This window comes from Schistocerca piceifrons, chromosome 11 (assembly GCF_021461385.2).
Source record: "Schistocerca piceifrons isolate TAMUIC-IGC-003096 chromosome 11, iqSchPice1.1, whole genome shotgun sequence".
Taxonomy (NCBI): domain Eukaryota; kingdom Metazoa; phylum Arthropoda; class Insecta; order Orthoptera; family Acrididae; genus Schistocerca; species Schistocerca piceifrons.
In genome coordinates, this window is record NC_060148.1 from 28,853,402 (window position 1) to 28,860,367 (window position 6,966).

General features: G+C 43.9%; 1 pseudogene; it reads right to left on the reverse strand.

The window, feature by feature from the left end:
* Positions 1–4,107: 4,107 nt before the first annotated feature.
* LOC124720573 lies at positions 4,108–4,225 on the reverse strand (annotated as a pseudogene).
* Between the last annotated feature and the right edge of the window lie 2,741 nt (positions 4,226–6,966).

A 6,966-nucleotide genomic window follows, 5' to 3' on the forward strand; every position in this document is an offset into this window, starting at 1 on the left:
GCGCTATGTAGTGGTCGCGGGTGAAACTCTCAAGGATTGTCCTGTGCCCAATAACGAAAATTCTGTTTGTTCACGAATTCGTTCAGGTGGAAATGGGCTTCGTCTGATATCCATAAGTTACCGAGGAAATTCGCCTCCTCGTCGATTTTAGCCAATATCTGGCTACTGAGCTCCATACGTGACGCTGGGTCTCGTTCGTGTAAGTGTCGCACAATCTGCAACTTACAGGGATGGAAGTCTAATTCGTGCAGTGTTCTTTGTAAGCTCCGTCGCTTAATCCCTAGCGAAGACGCATGCTGTCGAACGGAGTGGCGAGGACTTGACTCGACTGCAGCTCTAGCAGCTGCAATGTTCTCTGGGGTACGTACTGTTGGAATGCCACCTGGAGGTTCCTTTTTCAAGGCAGATCCCGTTTCTTCTAAATTACGCACCCACGTTGTAATCGCACGCGCAGATGGGACACGTCCGTGACGTCCGAGCTGGTAATGCTGTCGAAATGTTCTCTGCGCGGCAGTCGCACTACCACCATTTTTGTAAAACGCTCTCAGAGTTACTGCACGTTCCGCACCAGTCCAATTCTCCACGATTACGAAATGGCAATGCGTTCACATCAATTGTGAAAAGTTTCCAACATCTGCCATCTGTAACGTTCAACATTTCCCGTTCCCCTGCGCCACCCTGTAGTATGTGATCAAAACTGTTGTGGGTTGGCAGGAGAGCTAACACCGTATTATTAGAGGAAGCCGAAAGGCACGCGTTTTAGTTCACGCAGGCTGGCGTGAGGTCTGGAACAGGACAAGGAAGTTAGACTTTAGAAAAAACGGACGTAGGTGGTGGAATACTAAACTTTAAGGGGCTCCGGAAAGGCTCAAATTCATCAAAAGTTCAATTTTTACTTTTTGCGTTTTCTGAATCTGCAGACTATTACCTTTTAATAGATATATAATTTATTCAATTCCGAAGACTACAACTATTTTTAATTTTTTTTTGAAATGTGTTCTACATGGGCGTGACCCACTGTGGCGCTGTTAAACTGCTGTCAAATGGTGTTATTATTAACGTCCGTGTTCATCAGGTACATTTTAGTGATGTGAGATAAAGTATGTGTTGTGGCTAACCTGTGATGGTTCAATATATATCGCTGGTGTGATTGTCGATTGTTTCATGTTTATTTACTCTGTCGTTATCTCGAAAATATTCGTAATTAATTCTGTTTCTTGAGTCTCTGTTTTGTTGAAGTATAATAATGAGTAAAAGTAAAGTTATTAGAAATCCTCTGAAGGCTTTAAAGAAAAGGAGGAATGTTGGAAAGCAAAAAGTATGTGTTATTACTGTAAACAATAAAGACGATAACCAAGTGAGTGAACCTAACCTCTCAAGTACACCTGCCCATAGCAGTCAAAGTGGGAAAGAAAATACTTCACAGAAGAAGCTTGGTTCAATGAGCGAAAACTATGAATGTTTTATGGGCGAATCGGATGTGAATGAAATATTTGATATGTCGGTTCTCAAAGGAATTTTTTCAAACTGTGTAAGATGTATTCATTGTAGTGAAGTTGGTCTGGAACTCTCCATAATAAAGCACGTAGGACTTGCTAGTGAAATACAACTGAAATGTGATAAGTGTTCATACATGACCACCTTTTGGAACAGTGTTGCAGTAACTGCAACTGAAGAAAATGGTAGCAAAATCTACGAATACAACAACGAGCGATGCTTGCTTTAGACAAGGAACGCCTTCGGGCTGCAGACAGGACTGTAAAGAGTCTAGAAATACAAGCAAGAGTAAACAGGAGGAGGAACAAGAGGAAGCTGGAGGAGGAGTTTGCAGAGGATGAAGATAATCCATCCTATGGACCTGGAATGCACTAAAAAGTTAATCCAATCTTTGTCGCTCGATTCCCAAAACTTTTATTTTCTCATACTAATTACACGTTTTCTAAGGATCTTCCAAACATATTTGTTTCAAACTTTCAGTAAATGTTACACAGTACCTTCTGCATAATTTAACACAGCCTTTTTCCAAAAAACTGTATATTTTTGAATATATAAATAAAAAATTGCAAAAAAATGTTGTGAATTTTCATTACAATTGAAAAAAAATGATCTTTAATAACTGAACTAAAATTTTGTAAAATCCCTGCGTTAAGTTGTAGCCCATATTCCAATAAATAATCTGTAAAAAGTTCAACTTAATATCAGCTTCCACTCTCGCAGGCATACATTCAATCAGGTGCTGGAAGGTTTCCTGGGGAATGGCAGCCCATTCTTTACGGAGTGATGCACTGAGGAGAGGTATCGATGTCGGTCTGTGAGGCCTGGCGCGAAGTCGGCGTTTCAAAAACATCCCAAAGCTGTTCTGTGGGATTCAGGTCAGGACTCTGTGCAGGCCAGTCCATTACAGGAATGTTACTGTCGTGTAACCACTCCGCCACAGGCCGTGCATTATGAACAGGTGTTCGATCGTGTTGAAAGATGCAATCACCATCCACAAATTAGTTTTCAACAGTGAGAAGGAAGAAGGCGATTAAAACATCAGTGTAGGCCTGTGCTCTGATAGTGCCTCGCGAAACAACAAGGATTGCAAGCCCCCGCCACGAAAAAAACGACCACACAATAACTCCACCGCCTCTGAATTTTACTGTTGGCACCACACACGCAGGCAGATGACGTTCACCGGGCATTCGCCATACCCACACCCTGCCATAGGATCGCCACATTCTGTACCGTGATTCGTCGCTCCAGGCAACGTTTCTCCACTGTTCAATCGTCCAATGTTTCCGCTACTTACACCAAACGAGGCGTCGTGTTGTTAACAATTCTTCCGGGTTAATATGGCCGTGGTCCATGGAATTCTTCTATTTCTAAAGTTTCATCCAATACTATGTTGGACATCTTCAGAGGTATGGCTGGTCCTGCTGAGTCCTGCCGACTCAGGACTCAGCAGGACCAGCCATACCTCTGAAGATGTCCAACATAGTATTGGACGAAACGTTAGGAATAGGAGAATTCCATGGACCACGGCCATATAACCCGGAAGAATTATCAACAACAGTACCATCCGGTCGTGAAAGCCTTCATTGTATAAAACGAGGCGTCGTTTGGCATTTACCGGCGTGTTGTGTGTCTTATGAGCAGCCGCTCGACCATGAAATCCAAGATTTCTCACCTCCCGCCTAACTGTCATAGTACTTGCACTGGATCCTGATGCTGCCGGCTGCTGTGGCCGAGCGGTTGTAGGCGCTTCAGTCCGGAACCACGCTGCTGCTACGCTCGCAGGTTCGAATGCTGCCTCGGGCATAGAAGTGTGTGATGTCCTTAGGTTAGTTAGGTTTAAGTAAAGTTCTAAGTTCTAGGGGACTGATGACCCATAGAGCTTAGAGCCATTTGAACCATATTTTTTTCATCCTGGTGCAGATTGGAATTCCTGTGTGATGGTCTGGATAGACATCTGCCTATTACACATTACGACCCTGTTCAACTGTCGGCGGTCTCTGTCAGTCAACAGACGAGGTCGGCCTGTACGCTTTTGTGCTGTACGTGTCCCTTCATGTTTCCACTTCACAATAACGTCGGTAACAGTGGTGTTAGCGATGCGTAGGAGTGTGGAAATCTTCCTTACAGACACCCAGTCACCTGACAACGTTAGAAGTCCGAGAATTCCGCGGAGCGCCCCATTCCGTCCTCTCACGATGTCTAACGACTACCAAGGTCGCTGATATGGAGTCCCTGGCAGTAGGTGGCAGCACAATGCACCTAATATGAAAAATGTATGTTCTTAGTGGTGTCCGGATACTTTTGATCACATATTGCATCTAGATCGAGACGGAAATATCGTGTCGATATTTTTATTTTATATTTTTTTTGCAGTTTTCGTAAAATATTTGAAATTGTTTTTTAAAATAGTCCACTCACTCCGCCTTCAGGCCACGAGTGGCCTACCGCGGCCATCCGACCGCCGTGTCATTCTCAGCGGAGAATGCGGATAGGGGTGGGGTCAGCACACCGCTCTCCCGGTCGTTATGTTTGTAATCTTGACCGAAGCCGCTACTATTCGGTCGAGTAGCTCCTCAACTGGCATCACGAGGCTGAGTGCACCCCGAAAAATGGCAACAGCGCATGGCGGCCTGGATGGTCACCCATCCAAGTGCCGACCACGCCCGACAGCGCTTAACTTCGGTGATCTGACGGGAACCGGTGTATCCACTGCGGCAAGGCCGTTGCCTTTTTAAAATAGTAGTAGAACAAAGTTTTAGTTTCACTATATGATGGAGGAATGTTACTACTTTCTTAGCATTCATCACGTCCAGTCTCTCTATTTGACTGGGCAAATCAAGTGCAGGAGGCACAAAAAAGAAGCCCTAATGCACTAGGGGATGCGCGGAGGGTGGGGGAAGAAGGTGAGCGCAACAGCAAGATTTCCGGTGTGAACAAATAGCACAAGGAACTGTTTTCTGCGCAGCTAGTGAACTATTTCATCACATCGGCAGTCTTCAAAAACACTTCCTGAAACTGACGAACAAAAACCTAAATGACAAGACTGGGTTTGCGGTGGGCCAATAGGTGTGAAGCGGAATACTGACGTAATCTGCACTACCAGGAGAAACGTTTAGCTCGATCATGAAAGTTCGACGCTACAACCGGTAGTCGCTGGCGTTTGCAGAAATGAAAAAACAGCGAAGTCGACATGAAGTGTTCCGGACGAATCCGATACGTGACGAAAGCAAATGACGGGCCGTCGGACACCTTTTATTGTGCCAGTTAGATGCAGGTAGCATTGCTAGCGAGGTGGTTACCACCAGACGTGAACAGGCGTCATTTTCCTTTCAGTTCTTGCTCTAATGGGGGATAAGCAGGCTGCGAGCTTGTTGATGGAATATGATTGTTCGCCTGCCTGGGCGGCTTCCCTTCTAGTGAAGTCTCCCAACATTCCACTGTTTCGTTTATCTCAGCCAGCGTCAGTAGTACCTTTGGTGTGTGTCGTTACGTGTTGACGTGGACGTTCAAGTTTAGTTCCTTTGTTCCGTTTTTGTCACTGTCAAAATGATAACCATTGAAGGACCTGTGTTTTTAGTCGAACAAGTGTTCAAAGCTGGCCGTAAATACACAGTTTCAGTCCGTCAAACATTTATTTCAGTTTTCCCGGAGACAACACTCCCACATCGCGATACTGTGCGAGATTTGAGTAGGAAATTAAGAAGTACGGTTTCAGTGACAGATGCACCGAAAAGTCGTCGTCCTAGCGTTTTGTCTGAGGGTAAACTACTCGATATTTCCGATAAAATGCCCACGAGTCCGAACAAGTCAGTAAGAAAACTCGCCCAGGAAATTGATGTTAGTGTCGGAACGGCCCACACAGCTGTAAGGAAAGAATTAGAACTTTTCCCAAACCAAGTGACAGTCGCGCAAGAACTGAAAAATACTGATCACGGCAAGGGACTGCATTATTGTTAATGGTTCAAAAATTTTGTTCAATAAATTGGAAGGGATATTCTTAATGAAACGTTTTTCACTGGTGAGGCGAGGTTTCAGTTTTTCGGGTACGTGAACTCGCAAAATTCTCGTATGTGTAGTAATGCAAATCCATTGTGTATTCATGAGGAAACAATTCATTCTGTGAAAATAGGAGTTTGGATTGCAATTTCTAGACTTCGCATTGTGGGTCCAGTGTTTTTCAACGAAACAATAAACGCTCAACGCTACTGCAGGGACATTCTGTACCCATTCACAGGAGAACTTCTGTTTAAGTGAAATACTGAAGGGTTATTTTCAACAAGATGGTGCAACCGCGCCTACAGCTCGCGTTTCAATGTCACTGCTTGCTGATGTTTCTGGTGATCGCATAATTTCACAGGGACTTCGGCCTCCACGATCGCCTGACCTAACACCACCTCACTTTTTCTTCTGGGGTGCAGCAAAGGTAACTGTCTATAAAAACCGTCCAAAATCCATCAATGAGTTGAAAACTGCAATGTCCATTTTCACTGCTTCTGTTACAGAAGAAATGTTACAGCTTGTGTTTGGAAACATGATTAGACAAATTGAATAGTGTATTCAACAACAGGGGAGACACTTTCAACATTTAATGTGAAAATTTGTAAGTAAAAATGAGTATTCAATAAATTAATAACTTGTATTTCACTGAGTTCCATTTCGGTACATTCACTGCGGCATACGGCGGCATACGACACGCACGGCTAACAATCAATTAACCAAATTGCCAGGAAGAATAGGCGCACAGAATTCATCATTTAAGGAACAGAACCACAACTGTAATCTATTTATATCGTGAGATGACATTGTCTTGTATATGTGTATAATCAATTTAAATAAAACTTTCATAAACTTTGCATGGGACTTGATTATTTTTTATTACGGTAATAGTAAAAGTAGCTCAAGATACGTGGGTCACTCCAAAAGAAATGCACTCAATTTTTTTTAAAAAATCGATCTTTTATTCTACATGTTTGAAAGTTTTACAGTGTGTAGATGCATCCTTTAGGAACAATATTTTCATTTCTCCACATAATTTCCATCCCTTTCAACTCCCTTACGCCATCTCGGAACCAGCGCCTGTGAACCCGCACTGTAAAATTCTGGACCAACCTGTTGGAGCCACTGTTTGGCAGCGTGCACAAGGAAGTCATCATCTTCAAACCTTCTTCCACGAAGAGAGTCTCTCAGTTTCCCAAAGAGATGATAGTCACACGGAGCCAGGTCAGGACCGTAAGGCGGGTGTTTCAGTGTTGTCCATCCGAGTTTTGTGATCGCTTCCACGGTTTTTTGACTGACTTGTGGCCGTGCATTGTCGTGAAACAGCAAAACGTCCTGCTTTTGCCGATGTGGTCGAACACGACTCAGTCGAGCTCGAAGTTTCTTCAGTGTTGTCACATGTGCATCAGAATTTATGGTGGTTCCACTTGGCACGATGTCTACAAGCAAGAGTCCTTCGGAATCGAAAAACAC